This window comes from Prionailurus viverrinus, chromosome A2 (genome assembly GCF_022837055.1).
Source record: "Prionailurus viverrinus isolate Anna chromosome A2, UM_Priviv_1.0, whole genome shotgun sequence".
In the NCBI taxonomy this organism is placed as follows: domain Eukaryota; kingdom Metazoa; phylum Chordata; class Mammalia; order Carnivora; family Felidae; genus Prionailurus; species Prionailurus viverrinus.
Genome location: NC_062562.1, coordinates 153058534 through 153080067, shown reverse-complemented (window position 1 = coordinate 153080067; position 21534 = coordinate 153058534). Strand labels below are relative to the sequence as shown.

General features: G+C 40.3%; 1 protein-coding gene across 3 annotated transcripts in view; it reads left to right on the top strand.

The window, feature by feature from the left end:
* Window positions 1-21534, top strand: part of DGKI (diacylglycerol kinase iota) — a 455508-nt gene that overhangs the window by 376347 nt on the left and 57627 nt on the right. The gene's annotated exons all lie outside the window — the stretch shown is intronic.

Below are 21534 nucleotides of genomic sequence, written 5' to 3'. Positions count from 1 at the left end.
CACAGGTCCCTTAGGAGAGACTATAATTACAAACAAGTATGTACAACACATATAGGGTCTTCAAAACCTATGAACATAGTCAAAAACAATCTTTAAGAACCAATTTTGAGATAAATTAGTGAGAGGTGGTTGACCACATTATTATTTCTTGAACTGCAATGAATTTGTCTTTAAGTTCAAAAAATGTTTTCAGTGTCTAAGAAAGCTCTACTTAAAATAACATGATCCTGGAAATACTTTTGCTCTTATCATTAATTATACCACCACAACTAGTGACAAGGCTATTTTTCATTTTGGCAGATTTGTAAGGAAAGAATTTAACTGAAATTTTAGCAAACAAAATCTCAGTCCTAAGGAAGACTTTTCCCGACTCCAGGATCTATGATACTTCAAAAAGAAAAAAAAAAAAAAAAGAAAAGAAAAAAGAAAAAAAAAAAAAGCACTGAATGAAAACTCTAGTATATTCTCAACAAGTTATTTTTTGAGAAGGACAGACTTAACCTGAGTCAGACAGGTTAAGGTAAAACAGGTAAAGGACTTGGGAGGAATTTAATTTCTGAATAAGAATAATCTCTTCTCGGGGCACTGGGTGGCTTAGTCGGTTGAGCACCCTCGATTTTGGCTCAGGTCATGAACTCACGATTGGTGGGGTCAACCCCACATTGGGTTCTCTCCCTTTCTCTCTCTACCCCTCGCCCACTTGCACACACACTCTCTCTCAAAATAAATAAATGAACTAAAAAAAAGAATATTCTTTTTTTTAGTTCATTTATTTACTTTGGTTTATGTGAAACCCCTCAAACTGACTGCAAGAAATGCACTTTTTCTTAGTATCTCCAAATCCTAAATCTGAAAGAACTAAGATAAAGGCAAAAATAGAATATCTTGCCACAGGGCTAAGACAAGGGGGAAACAGTGTAGTGAACCATCTCAAGGCAGACATTCAATCCGGTCATCTGTGTCTAGGCAGGTATCTGTCACCTGATCAGTTAAGCTGGGCGACTGGATTTTTATGATGGGCAGTATATTTCTGTCTCTAACAAGAGATAATGTTATCAAACATTGAACTGTGATGTATCTGGTCTGATTACTTGGGATTCTAAGAAACAGGCAGGGCCATTTAGTTAGTCATTCATTTATTGAGCAAATAAATATTGAGCACCTTGTAGATAGAAACTGTATATACAGTATATGTATATATACACACACTCATACACACGTAGGCACTGAAGATGTAGAACTAAATTCACAATTATTATTGCCTTGAAGAGCTTATATTCAAAGGGGAAGTATTACACAAACCGATTATTATGGTTCCCTCTGCTAAGTGCTGTATGGAGATAGGCATGAAGTGTTCTGGAAACAAGAGGAATAGAATTTGCCGCTTCCTCCAGATTTCATCTTTTTATTTCTATAGGAAAAGAATGAATATTTAAATAATTAAAATGGTAGTCTCAAAGGCCAGACGCTTTTTTTAGAGTGCCCCATGCTTATTTTCTTCAACCTTTGTACATGAGCAGATAAGTATCTGCTTTTCATCATTATATAACCCGAGGTGCTCCTCAAATAACTGAATGTACTCGGTGAGAGTTTAGCATCACTCTACCCAATGTGTGCTTAAAGAATTTTGTACAACTGGCAAGTTATTTGGGGATATCTAAAACACCTATTAATACTTTAAAAATTGGCTTTTTCATGTAGTCTGAAATTCTGAACCACCATATCAAGAAGATAACCCTGAAACCTCCCCCTTCCAGAAACTCAGAAGTTCTTGGCTGAACATAGGAGTAAGAGCTTCATTCCCCTCTGGTCCTCAACTATTTCCTTTACCCAGTTTCCTGGGGAACAATAGGTGATGGCCTGACTCTAATAAAAAGGATAATTGTGCTTATTGTCACAGCTCCAAGTTCTCAACAGGAGGACAGACCATTGGGCAGTGATTGGGTTGTGGAAATATTCTTTCAGCATCACGATCAGATAAGGTGGAGAAAATTAATCTTCTTAGTGGGATGTGGGTTTGGCTGGAATCTATCTTAGGATGAAATCAATGCTGTCTGGATGGAGGCACAGTCCCTTGCATCTGTTTCACTAAGATTGTTGATTCCCATCCCACTTACCTTTGGCTGGTCTGAATCTTGTTCTCCCTGCCTAATCACTGAAGCTGGAAAAACTACGGTTTATCTGACGTGTATCTTCCTTTCTTCTTTTTCTCCCTGCCTTACCTCCAGTTGTTAACCTCCCAGTCTAGCCACGTACATAGTACTCTGTTCCTCAGTGTGTGCAAAACATTTAATGAGAAGTTTTGCTCTGTTCTTTCTAGAATTACTCCTGAAACAGTTATGCATATGGAGTCCCTAAATCTTTTGTCAGACAGGGAGTTCCATTTTCAAGTTCACTTAGTGGCAGAACCAGAATAGAATCCTTTCTACGTCAAGACTTTATTTTAACCGACATTACGATGTTGTTTTTCTACAGAAAAAAAAAAAACTTGCTGAGGTAAACAAGCTCTAATATTAAACACCACTCTATTTAAAATGGTGCCAAGAAACTCTACCCTTCCATTTTGAGTTGAAGTTCGACCAGTGATAGCAGCATGGAGAAATGCTCCTTGAAGTGGCTCTCTCTTGTCATTTGTTAAAGAAGTGGTGGCTTTACCTCCTCACGCTTGAGGGACATGGTGCATGAGGGGAAGTTGATCAGATCCTTTTGTAAAGCATGTGAGTTCCTTGGATGAACAAACTGTACTGCTCGCTCTGTGTCTACAGCACTTTGCACCATGCCGGAGACAGCAGGCATCCAGTGAGGCAGGCTTGTGGAATGAATGGATGAATGTGGGACGTTAGAGAGAAGGCGCTCTATCAAACCTAAGTAGAGATATCTATTTATAATACTGCAGCAGACCCGGTTTTAATCACATAACAGTTGTAAGAAAATGATACATTAAAGGTCAAACATTTTTGGTAGGCGGTGGAATCGGTTTATATATTTCAAGCTTTAACACAAATGTTTGACCCAAGGGATCGACGTTAAAATAATAAAGACGTATTGAATCGCTGACTCAGAGGTTACTTTTCTACAAGTGAGAAAGGCAATGATGGTGAACATAGAGAATTGTAGGCACTGTGGATGAGCACAAAGGTGAGATGGGGGGCAGGGGATGGAGAGGAGGGATCCTATCTAGAACTCTGTGCATTGGGAGGCCAGCATGTCCCCCATGTCTGATCTCTGGATCTTTGGGGTTATACCAGAAAAGTTGAGTGCTTGAAGAGGTTTCGGATATTCTTTGGATGGAGGGGAAGAAAGTTGGCAAGTGGGAAACCATCAACTGTTGAAATGTCATGAATGGAAGAGAATTCTGGGATTTCCCAAGGATTTCCAACCCAAAGAGACAAGACAAAGCCAGAGCATGCAGGAATAGGGAGGCAATATGTGCAGAAGAAAAGCAATTTTCTTGAGTTCCTTTAACAAGCGGGGAACAGTAGAAAGGGCCTCTCAGGAAATTATCAGAGTCTTCTTGAAAAATGAAACAAAGGAGATTTTTCTCTTTCGTTCTAACAACACACTCTGCTTTAGGGCATTAAGGAAAGCTAGGCCAGGGGAACGGAGTCTCTCATGACCAAAGTGCTTAGGTGCCATTCTGAAACTGGGAAAATAACCCTATCTCCCTCTGTGCTCAGAAGTGAGGGCAGGGGTTGTTAAGCCACTAGAGGAGTGGGAATTTTTCTTGTTTTCGGGGGCTATGCCACAAGTAGAGCCTTGAGTGCACCGGAGATCGCTTCGTGTTCCTGTCTTGTGTACCCTGGGAGTAGCACGTGCAGGTGGCTGGCTCGCTGTGCCTTGCACTTTTGCACAGTTGGTCCTCTCTTGTCTGAACCGGTCCCTGGATCTTCTTTTAGGGCTTGCCATTGAAATCTCATCAGTTTGGTACAGGGTTTTAGGGTATGTTGAATGGATCCAAGCTATAAAAACAAAAAGCAAAAAGGGTGTAGGGGCTGTTAGATGTTAGTCCTACAAAATGATGGCACATCTGTCCTTGAAGGCCCAGTTTTTCTAAGCATCAGGATTAAAGTTTCGTCAAGAGCGATAAGAATCATCTCCCAGAGCCTGCTGGGAAAATGTTTGGACTGTTATGCAATTGTGCAGTGTCTGGGGACTGAGAGATCAATGATCTTTCCTTCCTTCCTGAAAGAGTGCAAAGTCCAGAGCTGGGTCTTCTGTCATGTCCTCCCGAGAGGGTCCCACTCTGTGGGGCTCTTGTTCCTTGGGACATGAGCTAGGTCCTCGGGCGTCTGTAGCAGGCTTTGGCAAGAGGAGGGAAGACGGGACGCAGCTTCTCTTTCCCACAGATTCTCGTTTAATAAGTAAGGGTGACTCACAGGATCTGGGCTGAATGTTTCTAATTTGAACAGTCAGAGTAGAGAGAAGAGGCCATAGTTTTTCCTGAATATGGTGTTGGTACACCTCCCTGTGACATGAAATATTTCTGCATCTAAGTCCTTTTTCCTGACCATGGGTCCTGGGACTCACCCTTCAAAGGTGGCCCTCCTCCCCACCCAATCCTCGGAAGGTCCTGGAGGAATTAGCTCAGGCCCTGCCGCCTCATTCCCTCCTCCTCACCTGCGCACAGAGGGGGAAGCCCTCAGGGAACACAGGTGAAGGGGTGCTGCGGAGAGCAGGGCCGTCTGCCTGAGTCTCCAGTCCTGCCTTTCCGCTACTCCTCCCATCGGTCCTGCTTCTCTAAGTCCCGGGCATTCGGTGTTCAAGAGTCTGTTTTAAGGTTTCAACTGACTTCCAAAATAGCCTGTTCATCCTTTTGCACCTTTCTCAAACTGCCACCCAAACGCTTCTTTTCTCAGTGCCTCTGCCTTAGATGAGTAATTTGATTAAACTGGTTTAAAGTATGGGTGATAAATTTGAAATCCTTCCAAAAATATTTGCCCATGAATCTCATGCTGGGGGGATATTGATACTAGTAATTGCTCGGTATGTGCAGGCGTGGGGTCAGGGTGGGGTCAGGGTCAGGTTCAGGGTGGGGTCAGTCATGGGGTCAGGGTGGGAAGGGACTTCTTTATTGCCTTTAGAAATGCGAGGGTAGGTGTAGGGGGTGGAACTTCTCTCGGGAACCTCTGGGGACCCCTGAACCCACCATCCTGAGGAGACCAGCACAAGAAAAATCTCTCCAAGGTAGAGAAACTGCTTGCTTGGAATCCAGGGAGACGGCGACCACATTTTCCCTTTTCCTAACTTCTCCGGCTCTTGTGCTAATCATCAAGCATAAGAACACTAACAACAAAAATTGCCTCACAATTTTCTCCAATTCTCTCTTTGATGTTAGTCTTACTCCATAAACCCCTTGGAGTCTCCTTAAAAGTGGGATAAAATGTTGTAAGTTCTGTATCTCCACTTCCTGAAATGGAGTTAAGTTTATAGCAGTGGTTGATATTCACACATGGAATTATTTATTTTCCAAGATAGAGTCTGGGGAGCCCACTTTCACTTCTTGTTCTCATTATTACTGTAATATATTTGTGTTAATTTATCATTTTCTCATAGAGGTCATTTATGATTTTGTGTTGTTTCTAATATATTACTCAGAAACTGTCCTGCCCTTGGACACAGAAGCGTGGGGAGGAGACAGACACTTTTCAGATTCTGTCTCCCATGCCAGTGTCTTGAACATGAATCCCCTTTTCTGAGAAGGGGGTGAAATGGGAGATGTTGATAGGAAAATTTCTGGAATGTATTGTAGTTATCTTCAGGAGAAGTGCCAAAGCACTGTCCAAACCTCACCTCTTTTTTTTCCTCTTCCATTTTCTAAAGCTGGATTCAGAAGTTCTTATATTTTTTTAAAGTTTAGTGATTTGAGAGAGAGAGAGAGAGAGAGAGAGAGAGAGAGAGAGCATCCCAAGCAGGCTCTGCACTGTCAGTGCAGAGAACACCATGGGGCTCGAACTCACAAACTGTGGGATCATGACCTGAGCCAAAATCAGGAGTTAGATGCTTAACCAACTGAACCACCCAGACACCCCCAGAAGTCCTTATTTAATGAAAGTAAAATTAGTTGTGGGTAAGCCTTTGCTTAATTACCATGGCCCCACAAGGTAGATATTGCGTATCCTAAGTATTGTAATATGTGTGATGGCCTTTTCTGTAAGTTTCTTGCGTTACCACTAAATGTAGCACTCACGTGATTTGCCTTCTGAGCCCAGAACTTCATTTCAATTTATGCTTAAAAAAAAAAAAAAGTCCACATTCACAAAACTCCTGGTTGATCATGCCTCAACAGGACCTGTTGGTCAGCATTTCCCAAGTCACTAAGCTTTAAGAGCCAGCGGCATGCTAATGGTCTCTCCCTGCTGATACTCCCTATTGGCTCTCTGCAGGTGTATCTCCCTTGGTTTGAGTTCAGAGTAACACGCCTTTTCTATTCCTTTATTCCCCCCCTCCACCTTTTTTAGGAATTAAGCAGGCAACTATATTGCAAAAACTATTTTCTAACGTGAAGTATCACCTCTTTTGTAACTGCACGGCTGCACTATGTCTATTACACAATTAGTTTCATGTTTTCAAAACACTGACATGCTTCCTAGGCATGTTCATAGTTTAGGTAAAAGTGCGGTAGTTAAGTTTTCATGTTGAATGAACTTGGTCAGTATTGGTTTTGTCAACACTACCTCTTTCATCTGTTTCTTCCCTTTGTCCACTGCCCACTTTTGCCCATTCACCCTCATCTTTACCAGTGGATTTCAAAAACACCTTTCCCATCATTTTGTTGCAGTTCTTAGGGATGAACATGAGGTGGCAGTACAATTTCAAGCTCAAAGGGTACTTAGGGGCTTCCTGCTCAGCAAACTGATTGTGGAGGGTGGATAAGAGAAATCGAATTGTACAAGCCAGTGGTGAAACAGTGGTATTAAAAAAAAAAAAAAAAGCCAACTAAATACAGGAGCTTAAAAAAAATCAGAAGAGATTTTAAGAATTGCTCATGTGGGGATCATCAGGTATATAGTTGAGCAGGAGAGTCTCAAAGAATAAGAAATAAGGAGCCTGAAGGGAATTAAGGAAATTTACATCAAATGGAGAATTTACCAAACAGCCTTTATTATTTAAGTTCTGGGTCTTATTTCTTTACCTCCACACAATTATCCATCTCTCTCTACTTCCTTGGAGTTTGCTCTTTCCTCAGCCCTTCGCTCTGTGGTGAATGTTACCTTTGAGGCTATTTGGCATTCCCTGAATGGGTTTGTGACCACTTGAATAGAGAATGTATTTGTCTTTCTCATCTCAATGCCACTTTGTATGGTTGCTGTAACTTTCATCTCTCTGGCTCTCGTTCTCTGTAGCTCTTTTTTACTGTATGTGCTTTGTTCATTGTCTTCATAGCAATATTCATAATTAGAGGAAAGAAAAGCAAACAGAGAGAGGATTGTATGGTTGATGGAAATTCTCAGTGCCAAGGGATTTCAGTTCTGTTTTACCTAGTTAGGGATGCTTTGGTGCTAGAATAATGGCCATGGAGTGGTCACCTAGATCTGTGATCTCACTATTTCTCCCTCAAAATCTCAAAATGATGTCCTAGGCTAGACATAATAGTCCTCTAGGCAGTGCATATCCTTGAGGGAAGCTCAAGGGAAAAAAGCCGTTGCCAGAGATGATAATCTATAGCCATGCTTTCAAATCACATTAAATCATCCCTTTGTTTACTTAAATGAAAATTCTTTGTCTACCAACAGTTTCAGGAAATAAATTGAATTTGTGTATCCTCATGACTTTAAGGTAAAACAAAGGAAAAATAAAACAGAGTTTCTGCAGCAGTGGTGTAGACTCTTGAAATGTGTCTGGAAGGGATGTCCAGCTGGGAAACCAGCTTCCATTTGGGCTACTTCTTGGGAGTTTGTTAACCGACATATAGCAGTGATAGTTTAGTCAGGGAACAGCACCCAGCCCAGGGAACTTTGCCCAAGCCTGAATGTTGCTGATGCTCTGTACTAGGAACAACAGCATTAATTAGCACATGATGAGAGGCTGTGTCAAAGAAAGATGGGATTCTACCAAAATGTGAGAAAGGTGGATGAGATAAGCCCTGGGAAGGATCAGCGCTGTCGTGAGGAGGAAAGAGAAATAAAAGTAGAATGATGAAAGGGAGAGGGGAAGAACATTCAGAATTGACATAAATAGCTACAAACCAGAGTCCTCTATTTTCTCTTCCTCTTCCTGAGTAGGATGGATGGTCACCTTTGCTTATTGAAAGTGGTATTTTTGCTGTGGTCCTCCTGTCTAAAGCTGGAGGGTAAAGAGAGAAGGCAGACAGAAAAAGGAACATTGATAAAATACTCGTAGAGAGAGTTGCTTTCAATATGTGGACATGGGCTGCCTTCCTGAAGTACACCAAGTGGACTGTAGAGGTCGCATAGCTTCTGGCTCACCTTACCACCTCGTTTGCTTTCTATTATCATTCCGTGTTAGCAAGCAGGAAATAAAGGGGCCCTGGATCTTCTGTCCAGGTCTATGAGTTGGCATGAGTATTTCAGATTTTCCCTACCCCATCCACAATTATAGAAATATTCTATTGCTCAGTATTTTCAGAATATGGATCTCTGCTTTAGTGTCTATTCAGACTAAGTTCTTATACCTGTCCTGTATGTTTATTCCAACTTCATCTCTATGTGGTAACCTCTTTCCTTGACCTAGCCTCTATCAGGTGATGGTTTAGAAATGCTAAGTAGAGGGTGTATAGATTGGGGATACTGGGAAGGGAAATTGACATTTATTTATGAGTGATTCTCTCCAAAAAGTAATGGACCCATGCAGATGGGTCCCCAGTATTCATTTAATCTGTCTTTAAGAAAAATTTTATCTAAACTGGACAATCTATGGATCTCCTACCCTCCTCCTAGGAAGGAAATGATACAGACATTCTAAGAAGGGCCAAGTAGGAAAGCCATGGATGCTATTGAATTAAAGCCATGAGATGAAAAGAAAACAAAATACTGCATAGAGGCTTTAAAAATAGAGTCAGGATAGTATTATTCAAATAAAAAGATATAGTATTAGGATGAGCTTGCAGGTTTAGAGCATTTCATGAAGGTTGCCAAGAAAATGCGTTCTTCAACGTTTATTTATTTTTAGGACAGAGAGAGACAGAGCATGAACGGGGGAGGGGCAGAGAGAGAGGGAGACACAGAATCGGAAACAGGCTCCAGGCTCTGAGCCATCAGCCCAGAGCCTGACGCGGGGCTCGAACTCACGGCCCGCGAGATTGTGACCTGGCTGAAGTCGGACGCTTAACCGACTGTGCCACCCAGGCGCCCCGAAAATGCGTTCTTCTAAGATGTCTTGCAAAGCATCATACCATATCCCACAGGCTGAAATGGTCGTGATATTCATCATCTCAGTTCCAGATTTATGATTAAAAACAATGAAACATCACAAGAGAAGTGTAGTACTTCTTAAAGACTTTTGCCTTGATAAATATATTACTCTTTGGTTCTTATGTGTTACATTGCTGGTTGAAGACTGCACATTTTTCAGTGTCGTTAAGCCTTGTAATTGATCTACTTGAAAGATTAGAGGTCGTAAAAGGAAACTTGCTGATGGAAGGAAATCTAAATAACTATCTTTGATTTTCTTGAGATTCCTAGTGTCTTGGTGGCTGACAATAGGATCTACAAGCTGTGCTCTTCAGTACAATAGCAACTAGCCAATGTGTGCCTGATGTTTCATTCCTTCAGGTTCTTTATATGTACATACATTATCCTGATAAAATTATTTATTCCAAAATGTTATAGCTGTGTATAGTTTCGGGTTTTCAGACTTGGAAACACTCCTATTCTGAAGGAGAACAAACTCACTCCATTGAGGCCTTGGGGACAGTGCCTGAGGCTGACTGCCACAAACACAGATTTTGTTTTTTAAGTTTATTGTTTTATTTTACAAAGTCAAGTGACCTTTGCTCTAGGATCCATAATATGTCAGTGCTGGTTTCAGTAGAAAATAATATTTTAATTTTTACCAGGTAAATTACATAATCCCCCATCTAAAAGTAGTGTGTTGTTTTGCCTGGGACTTCCCTTATTTTCAAGTTCCCATGTATATCCTAGTTTGAGAAGTATTGCCTTCATTTAAAAGGAGAGAAAAGTATGAATATTCTGCTTAGCAGGGTTAACATTGGGAAGAGAACTTTTATCAGCAAATCTGCAAATTGAAATTCATAGTGAAAGTAGATGTAATTCTTGGAAGTTAGCCATGGAGTAGGAGGACCCTAGGCTTGCCTTGTCCCCTGATTACAAGTAGGTAGATATCAGTCATCCTAAATACCCCAGAAATTAACCTCAAGAATGGCAGAACAAACTCCAAAACTAAAGGTAGAGAAGAGGCCACGTCAAAGAAGGTAGGAAGTGCAGAGACATGGTTTGGGAAATAAACATGTGGCTGCTGTGGAAAGGAGGGAGCCATAGTCACGCAGAAGGGCAAGAGACAGATTAACATACAGGGGGAGTGCATGGGGAAAACAAATTCCCATAGCAATTGGCTTGAGAAGCAAGGGGAACCAAATTTTATGAGTTCTTGCAACCAGCATGCTGGTCTTAAAGCCTGCAGTTTTAAAGGTCAGCAGGCTTGGCTGGGATAGAGCCTAGAGAGCATTGCACTGCTCTTGGAGAAAAGGCAAAGCAAACAGCCCACAGACATATAGTGTGGAAACAGCAATCAGAAGACCACCTGGGACACACAATGGGGAGGTTATTCGCTCATCTTGGAGCATGTCCCAGAGGGACAGCATTCATGGAGAGATACCTCTGGGAACAAAAGAACTGCCCAGTCCCATTTCCCTCCCTCTCCCCTCAGCATAAGTGCAGGGCCACCTGCGGGAACCAGCACAGGACTGACACTCACTACTTAACTTGCTTACATCAAGCCCCACCTGCTGGTGGAACCACACCTCCCAGTCACACTTACCTCAGTGCCAGCCCAAAGGGGACCCCTCCGCCAAGTGCCCAAGCCCCTACTCACACTCTCTCCCAGCATGGGAGTTTTATAGAGCCTCAGTTTGGGCAGCAGTGGTGACAATTCTCATTTCATAAACAGATCAGAGCAAACCTAGTTAAAACACATCACATTCAGGCCAGGGACCAAACACTGCTCACAACAGACAAAGAGAGCCTCTGCAGATGACTGGCCTGAAGGATGAAGGACCAAGACAAAACAGCAGAGCACATACAGCACACATTAGAGATACTCCTAGAAGCTCCAGGCCCTGGGACACAGGGAACCCTACATGGCAGGGCACTACAGGACCTCTTCTCTATAAGGCCATTACCCTCAAGAACAGGATATATAGTTGACTTTCCTAATACAGAGAAACAAGCACAGAGACTTAGACAAATAAGAAGACAGATAAATTTATCCCAAATGAAAGAACAGGACAAAGCCACAGCCAGGCATCTAGGTGAAATAGATATAAGTGACATACCTGATGGAGTATTTAAAGCATTGATCATAAGGATACTCACTGGATTTGAGAAAAGAGTGGAAGATATGAGTGAGACCCTTAACACAGAGATAAAGAGTAACATAGCAGAGATAAAGGTTCAATAAATGAAATGAGAAACATGCTTGATGGAATAAACAGCAGACTGGAAGAAGCAGAGGAATGAATTAATGACCTAGAAGACAAATTAATGGAAAGCAATCAAGTTGAACAAAGAGAGAGCAAAGAATTACACAAAACAAGAATAGTCTTAGGGAACTCAATGACTCTCATCAAACATAATGACATTCACATTATAGGAGTCCCAGAAGAGCAAGAGAGAAGGGGGGGGGTATAAAATATATTTGAAGAAATAAAAGCTGAAAACTTTCATTAATCTGGGGAAGGAAACAGATATCCAGATCCAGGAGGCACAGAGAACTTGCATCAGAATCAACAAAAGCAGATAGACACCAAGACAAGTTGTAATTGGCAAAATACAGTGATAAGAAAAAATTTTTGAAGCAGCAAAACAAAAGAAGACAGTAACTTACAAGGCAAAACCCATAAGGCTAGCAGGGGATTTTTCAGCAGAAACTTTCCAAGTCAGAAGGGAGTGGCACGATATAGTCAAAGTGCTGGATGGGAAAAATCTGCAACCAAGAATACTGTATCCAGCAAGGCTATATCATTCAGAATAGATGGAGAAATAAAGCGTTTCCTAGATAAACAAAAATGAAAGGAGTGCATGACTGCTGAACCAGCCCTGCAAGAAATATTAAAGGGGATTCTTGGAGTGGAAAGGAGAGACCAAAAGTGACAGGATAAAGTTAGGAAACTGAAGGACTAAAAATGAATATTTATGTAAAAAATCAGTCAAGGAACTCACAAAATAAAAGATGTAAAATATAACAACATATACCTGAAACATGGGGAGGAGAAGAGTAAAGAATGGGTTCAAACTTACACTACCATCAACTTAATATAAACAGCCATATGCAGAGGAGATTATGTACCAACCTAATGGTAACCACATACTAATAAATATGCAAAGAATAAAGAGAAAGAATTCTAAGCATATCACTAAAGAAAGTCAGCAAAACATGAAAGACAAGAAAGGATAAGAGAAAATCTTCAGAAACAACCACAAAACAAATAGTAAAATGACAATAAATACATAGCAGTCAATAATTACTTTGAATGTAAATGAACTAAATGTTCCAATCAAAAGACATAGGGTGTCAGAATGGATTAAAAAAACAAGACCCATCTATATGCTGCTTACAAGACACTCATTTTAAACCTAAAGACACCTGCAGATTGAAAGTGAGGAGATGGAGAAAATCTGTCATGCTAATGGAGGTCAAAAGAAAGCTGGAGTAGCAATACTTACATTGGACAAAATAGACTTTAAAACAATGACTAGGGGGCGCCTGGGTGGCGCAGTTGGTTAAGCGTCCAACTTCAGCTCAGGTCACGATCTCACGGTCCATGAGTTCGAGCCCCGCATCGGGCTCTGGGCTGATGGCTCAGGGCCTGGAGCCTGCTTCCGATTCTGTGTCTCCTTCCCTCTCTGCCCCTCCCCCCTTCATGCTCTGTCTCTCTCTGTCTCAAAAATAAATAAAAACGTTAAAAAAAAAAAACGATGACTACAACAAGAGACAAAAGGACACTGTATAATAATAAGAGAGAACAATCAACAAGAAGATATAACAAGTGTAAATATTTGTGCACCCAACAATGATGCACCCAAATACATAAAACAGCTAATAAACACAAATGAACTAATTGATAATAATACAGTAATAGTATGAGACTTTAATACCCCACTTACATCAATGGACAGATTATTTAAGCAGAAAATAAACAAGGAAACAAGGAAACTTTTTTAAAAAGTTTATTTGTTTATTCATTTTCAGAGAGAGAGAGAAAGAGGGAGAAAGAGAGAGAGAATCCCAAGCGGGCTCCTCACTGTCAGTGCAGAGGCTGATGTTGGGCTGGAGCTCATGAACCATTAGATAATGACCTAAGCCAAATTCATGAGTTAGGCACTTAACCAACTGAGCCACCCAGGTGCCCCAGGAGACAGTGGCTTTGAAGGACATACTGTCCCAGATGGATTTAACAGATCTATTCTGAACTTTCCATCCTAAAACAGAATGCACATTCTTTTCAAGTGTACATGGGACATTATTCAGAATGGATCACATATTAGCCCATAAAATAAGCCTCAACAAATTCAAGAAGATCAAAGTCATACCATGCATCTTTTCTGACCACAACACTATGAAACTAGAAGTCAACTGCAAGAAAAAAAATCTGGAAAGACCACAAATACATGGATCAGATAACATGCCACTAAACAATGAATAGGTCAACCAGGAAAGGAGAAAAGGAGAAATTAAAAAATACATAGAAACAAGTGAAAACAAAAACATTAGGGTCCGAAACCTTTCTGATGCAAGAAAAGCAGTCATCAGAGGGAAGTTTATAGCAATACAAGAAGCAAGAAAAATCTCAAAATAACCCAACCTTATACCTAAAGGAGCTAGAACAACAACAATAAACAAAACCTAATACTGGCAGGAGGAAGGACATAATAAAGACTAGAGCAGAATTAAATGATATAGAAACTACAAAATAATAGAACAGATTAATAAAACCAGGAGCTGGTTCCTTGAAAAAAAATCACTAAAATTGATATATCTCTAGGCAGACTTAACCAGGAAAAAAAAAACAAAGGAGTCAAATAAATAAAATCACAAATGAGAGAGGAGAAAAAACAACCTACACCACAAAAATACTAACCACTTCAAGAGAATATTATGAAAAACTACATGCCAACAAATTGGACAAGTTAGAAGGAATGGATAAATTACTACAAACATATCAGCTACCAAAATGGAAGCAGGAAGAAATAGAAAATTTGACCAGATCAGTAGCCAGCAAAGAAATTGAATTAGTAATCAAAAAGCTCCCAACAAACACAAGTCCAGAGCCCTATGGCTTCATAGGCTAATTCTGCCAAACACTTAAAGATGAGTTAATACCCATTCTTCTAAAACTATTCCAAAAAATAGAAGAGGAAGGAAAACTTCCAAAGTTATTCTATGAGGCCAACATTACCCTGATACTTAAAGTAAATAAAGACACACTAAAAAGGAGAACTACAGGCCAGTATCCCTGATGAATGTAAACGCAACACTCCTCAACAAAATACTAGCAAATACAAACCAACAATATATTAAAAAAAATCATCTACCATGATCAAGTGGGATTTATTCCTAGGTTGACAGGATGGTTCAGTATTCACAAATCAACCAACATTCACAAATCAACCAACATCACATCAATCAGAGAAAGGATAAAAACCAGGTGATCTTTTCAGTAGATGCAGAAAAAAACATTTGACAAAGTACAACATCCATTCATGATAGAAGACCTCAACAAAGTAGGTTTAGAGGCAACATACCTCAACATTACAAAGGCTATGTATGAAAAACCCACAGCTTGCATCATCCTTCATAGGGAAAAATGAAGAGCTTTTCCCCTAAGGTCAGGAAGAAAACAAATTTATCCATTCTCACCACTTTTATTCAACATAGTACTGGACGTCCTAGCAATCAGACAGCAAAAAGAAATAAAAGGCATCCAAATTGGCAAGGAAGAAGTAAACTTTCACTATTTGCAGATGACATTATGCTATATATAAAAAATTTGAAAGACTCCACCAAAAAGTTGCTAGAACCAATAAGCAAATTAAAGTTGCAGGACACAAAAATCAACATATAGAATTCTATTGCATTTTTATGCACCAATAATGAGGCATCAGAAAGAGAAATTATGAAAACAATCCCATTTACAGTTGCACCAAAAATAATAAGATACCTAGGAATAAACCTAACCAAAGAGGTCAAAGACCTATAGTCCGAAAACCATAAAACACTGATGAAAGAAACTGAAGATGATGCAAAGAAATGGAAAGACATTCCATGGTCATGGATTGGAAGAATAAATATTGTTAAAATGTCTATACTATTCAAAGCAATCTACAAATTTAATGCAATCCCTATCAAAATACCAATAGCATTTTTCACAGAGTTAGAACAAAGAATTCAAAAATTTGTATGGAACCACAAAAGACATTGAATGGCCAAAGCAGTCTTGACCAAGAAAGGCAAAGCTGGAGGCATCACAATTCCATACTTCGATATATTACAAAGCTGTAGTAATCAAAACAGAGTATGGCAGCGAAACAAAAAATAGACACATAGATCAGTGAAACAGAATAGAAAATCTAGAAATAAACCCACAACTATATTGTCAAATAATCTTCAAGAAAGTGGGAAATAATATTCAGCGAGATAAAGGCAATCTCTTCAACAAATGATGTTCACAAAACTGGACAGTAACATGCAAAAGAAAGAAACTGGACCACTTTCTTACACCGTATGCAAAAATAAGTTCAAAATGAATTAAGGCCCTAAATGTGAGACCTGATACCATAAAAATCCTAGAAAAGAGCAAAGGCAGTTACTTCTCTGACATTGTCTGTAGCAACATTTTTCTAGATGGTTCTCCTGAGCAAGGGAAACAAAAGCAAAAATAAACTATTGGGACTACATCAAAATGAAAATCTTCTGCACAGAGAAGGAATCACTCAACAAAACTAAAAAGCAAACTACTGAATGGAAGAAGATATTTGCAAATGACATTCCAATAAAGGGTTAGTTATACAAAATACATAAAGAACTTACACAACTCAACACCCAAAAAATAAAAAGCAGACACTTCTCCAGTGAAGACCTACAAAGGGCCAACAGACATATGAAAAGATGTTTATCATCACTTACCATCAGTTATGATGCAAATCATAACTATGATGAGATATCACCTCATACCTGTCAGAATGGCTAAAATCAACAACACAAGAAACAACAATTGTTGGTGAGGACATAGAGAAAAAGGACCACTCGTGCATTTTTGTTAGGAATGCAAACTGGTGCAGCCACTGTGGAAAACAGTACAGAAGTTTCCTCAAAAAGTTAAAAATAGAACTATCCTACAGTTCAGCAATCACACTACCAGATATTTACCCAAAGAATACAAAAACACTCATTCAAAAGGATATATGCACCTCTGTGTTTCCTGCAGCATTATTTATAATAGCCAAACTTAGGAAGCAGCCCAAGTGTCCATCAATTCATCATCAGTGGATAAAGATGTAATGTATATATACAATGGAATATTGTTCAATCATAAAAAAGGATGAAATCTTGCCATTTGCAATGACATGGATGGAGCTAGAGAGAATACAGCTAAGCAAAATAAGCTAGTCAGAGAAAGACAAATATCACATGATTTCACTCATGTGGAAGTTAAGACACAAGATAAGCAAAGAGAAAATAAAAGAGAGAAAGAGGGAAAGTGACAAATCAAGAAACAGACTCCTAACTATAGAGAACAGATTGATGGTTACCAGCGTGGAGGTGGGTGGGGGGGTTAAATAGGTGATTGGTATTAAGGAGGGCACTTGTTATGATGCGCATGGTGTATTGTATGGAAGTGTTGAATCACTATATAGTATGCCTGAAACTAATATAACACTATATGTTAACTAACTGGGATTAAAATAAAAACTTTAAAAAGCCAGAAAAAATTTACAGAAAAATAAAGTGAAAAACAGCAAGACACTTCCACAAAGCAGATACTTGAATGGGTGAATAAGTGAATAGATTATATCTTAATATGTATTTTAGTTATTAGTCACCTTTCAACCTCCTTTTAATATTCCTCTCCCAGTGCAGTGGTGACACAGTGGAAAGAACCCTCAAGCTTTTCCTCAAGAGTTTTCAAAAGCTCTGGACCAACTTTTGCTCTTTTCTTCTGCTGTGGTACTAGGACTGTTTCATAATTATTGTGTTTCCTATGTTTCTGTTTGTGGAGGCCCTATTCCATCCTTTATTCCTTCCTTCCCCTGCTCCCTCCTTCCCTTTTTCCATTTCTGAATTTCATAGAAATCTGTTAACAGCTGTCACGTGCCCCCACCATTATCTTTTTAGTGCACTCCCACCTTCAGTTCTGTTTGTCAGCAGATCCTTGTTCTAATTTCTTCTTGGAGTATTTTCTTGTGGATATCATGCTGGTTCCTTTTTACTTATTACTCATATTTGTACTGGAGGAGTTCTTTTTGGAACCACTAGTTTGGAACAGATAATTAGGGATAGTGGGTCAGTGTGTTTCTGGAAACTTGACTCTGGGTCTGTTTTCAACTTCTTCTTCTTTTTTTTCTTTTCTTTTCTTTTTTTTTTTTTTTTTTTAGCAACAATACCCTATGGAGTTCCATTCTACTTTTAGCTAGCAAGACACCTGGCTCAGAGCGGAGGGCTTTCTGCCAGCTTTTGTGGTACATTGTATAACTTATATCATTTAAGTGATCTGAGATCAAAATACTCTTTCCCTGTCTCCCTGAAACTTGGTCCAATTTTTACTGTACTTGGTAGCTCTTCTTTATAGATGATTTTGGTTTATAGGCATCTTCTAGTTTAGTCAAAGATAATGTTTCCTGTTGTTTCTCCTTCTCCCTGTTATTTTTCATGAATTTCAAAAAGAAGAACAGAAGGTTTGCAATAATAGTTTTTAACGTCTTCTGCCTTTATTCTTACGTTTTTGTTCTACCCTGTGCACCCTGCCTGGTCAGAAGCACAAATGGGAATGTGTGACTTCCTGCTTCAGAACCTTCATTTAGCTTAGAAGGTTAAATTACCAACACTTTGAAATGGGCCGTCAGGCCCTGTATGTAACAGCCCCTGCCTTTTCTGTCTCTAGTCCCAGCCAATTACTCCTTTACATTTTAGCAACACGGAGTTACTTGCCTGTCTGATAGCATATTATGAAATTTCCTGTCTGAATTCCTTCTCATGTGCCTGGTGTTTCTCCCTAGGCTTCTTCTCCTTTCTTACTTACCTAACAAGCTTCTGCTTGTCCTTCCAAGCCTGGCTTACATGGTCCTTGCTTGTTGAAAGACCTTACTATTTTGGGACAGAATGGGTCTCTCTCCCATGCTCCCTCTTTACTTTGTACATGTTTTGATGATTGTACTGTTTTCACTGTAGTCAGGTGTTTACATATTTTTCTCCTTCACTAGGTTGAATTCCTTGAAATTGGTATCTTGTTCATCTTTATATCCCTGTCACAAGGCACAGGGCCTGGTACCTAATAGGGGCTCAAATAATAATTACCATTTAGGTTTGGGTTATTATAAGTAGAAAGATTGAAAATAGGAGGGAGATTTTAAAGTCCAGGACTTGAGTTCTTGTTTTTTATTATTTTACTTTGCTGAATTTGAATGAAATATTAATGTTTAAAAAAAGGGGGGGGTGCCTGGGTGGCTCAGTCTGTTAAGCGTCCGACTCCGGCTCAGGTCATGATCTCACGGTTCACGAGTTTGAGCCCTGTGTCAGGCTCTGTGCTGACAGCTCAGAACCTGGAGCCTACTTCGAAATCTGTGTCTCCCTCTCTCTCTGTCCTACCCCCACTAGTACTCTGCTTCTCTCTCTCTCTCTCTCAAAAACAAATAAAGCATTAATTTTTTTTTTAATGTAAAAAGAACCTCACAAAACAAATAAAACTAAGCAAAATCAAGTGCAGATACTCTGTGGACCGTAATAAAAGACTAGTACTGAGGAAAGAGGTGAGGAAGACCCGAAATCCTGGAGTTATTTGAATGCTAGTCCTACTTTGCATTATATGAGCAGATGCTATCTCCAGGATAAAGTGTATCTGGAGGAGAAACGAACAGTCTGCAACCGAGCCACAAGTCTTGCAGGTGCAGCGGGAGGGAACGCAGTGAGCTTTCCCGCATTCCTCAGTTGTCAGGTTGAGGAAGATTATCTGTTCCTGGGGCTCAACCTCTCTGTTTTAAAAATAACTACTTATATTGCTGATTTCATGAATTTCCCTCTCTCCTGAGCTAAGTTCTGTAAAACTTTTTATGCCCATTTCCAGCAATAATGGATGATGTGCATGTCTCAGTAGTATAATTTAGTGACTCGTTAAGAGTGAAAGGTGAAATACTGAGTGAGGATTGAAATACTCCATATGTCTTAAAATTCCACAAATCCAGGCATGTGGGAGACATTCAGCACAGAAAACTCAACATGACTAATCCTTAGAAAACACTCTGAAATTGATAGTTCTTCCCCACTGCCTGGACGTACCGCAGAATGCATCCCCTTGGGACTTGAACGAAGCCATCTGGAATTTTTCAGATTTACTATTAGTGCTTTGCCTTCACAGAAAGGCATTGAAAGCTCTGCTTTGCAAGCCTTCCACCTGAGGCATTTAGTCATCTGTTGGCATGGATTTTTCTTTGTTCCTATAGCGCTGTGAGAAATTAATTGCAAACAATCCAAGATGTGTTTTTGCTTAATTCCCGTCACAAAACACCGGGGCTGAAGATGTTACCTTGTTGCTGGCTCTTTTTGATGCCCTAGAAATCGTAAGAAATTATCTTATTTCAAATACATGCTTCTCGGTAGACTCAACTTCCAATCCCATTCAGCTCTATTCAGCTCTATTCAGCACTCTCTCCCCGCTGTGTTTTTCCTAATCGTTAAGGCAGATTGTGGGTCTCTTTTGCTGGGTGCATTGGGTGTCTTTTGGCTCTTCGAGTGCTCACATTATCCCCATTCCAGAGCTTGGAGCTTGTCTCCTCCATAGGCCCTTCCCTCATGGCTGGCCTAGGAGCTGGCAAACCCGTCTGGCAGACAGTTTGCAGGGGACATGATGATTTTTTGAGGAGCTCCAGAATGTGTCTGAGTCTAAACACCAGTGTGGTGGGGCTGACATTAATTCAATTCAACACATTTCAGTCAGGGGCCTATTCTATACTAAGTAAGACATGGTCCTATTTTTCTTTTTGCTCGCAACTCAGTGGGGAAGACTAGTGTGTGGATGGTATAAAATAGGGCACTTCCAAGGAGAGCATAGATCGTCTTCCCCTGGGGAGGCCAGTGGCATTTCTCAGGCAGCGAACTCTGCGGGGGCTGGCGGGGGTGGGGAGGTAGCCTGTAGCAGGTTCCCTTTCAGTGCTCCCTGTGTCCATGACCCCGATGTCAGGTTTTCCCCTTACCAAATCTGGGGACCCTCTATTGTTTTTACATGCAGAAGTTTACTTGACAAGACAGGTACGGTTGAAATGATTTACCATGTTGCCCCTAACAGAAATCGAAGGCTTTCTCACCATGACTGCTGTGTCTTTATACTTTACTGATCACTCACATAATGAACAGGAATATTAACAATCAGTAGATAAAGTACAGCATTATCAAGCATCCCGAAGTAGCTAAAACCTTCCTTCCACCTCTGTGCACCCGCCAAATCATTCTTGTCCCAACATTTGTCATCATGTCTTATAAATACTAGTTATATTACTGGGTAGATTACCAAACTCTCGTGCTAGCCTTTGGTCCCCTCCGTGCTACAGATTCCAGCAGGCTGGTCATTTAGAAGAGAGGGCGCTTCCCGGCATTTCCTTTCAAAATTCCGTGAAAACAGAATTGTGTGTCTCACTTTATCCTATGAAAAGGACTAGCTGGTGGAGTCAAGACTGTCTTTTAAGCCCGAGGGGAATTCATCTTCAGGGTTGTGTCTGTACCGTTCAGAGCAACTCAGTGAGTAGTGAGCTGCGGAAGAAAGAAGGATCTTTATTGTGAAGGGCTCGATAAGATGCTTCATGGGTGCCTTCCTCAAATGGTGTGGAAAAGTCATAAAAGTCATTGATTTATAAAAGCTCTATGGGACCCCAGTGGTTTCCCTCTTGCCTCAAACTGGTTCTTCCGGGTTTAGAACTACGAGTCTGGCATGCAGAGGGCCTATGGCGTGCTCACTGAAACATTCAATTCCACAAAGAATGGAAACAAAAACCAATAATGAGAAGGGTACATACCATTTACTTCACTTATGTCTCATTTTTTACCGTCCCAAGTAGATTTCTTTTTACTCACACTCCATCTGGTGCTTATTTCCATCCCTGGCATTTTCTTTGGAAGCCTGGCCTTGGGCAT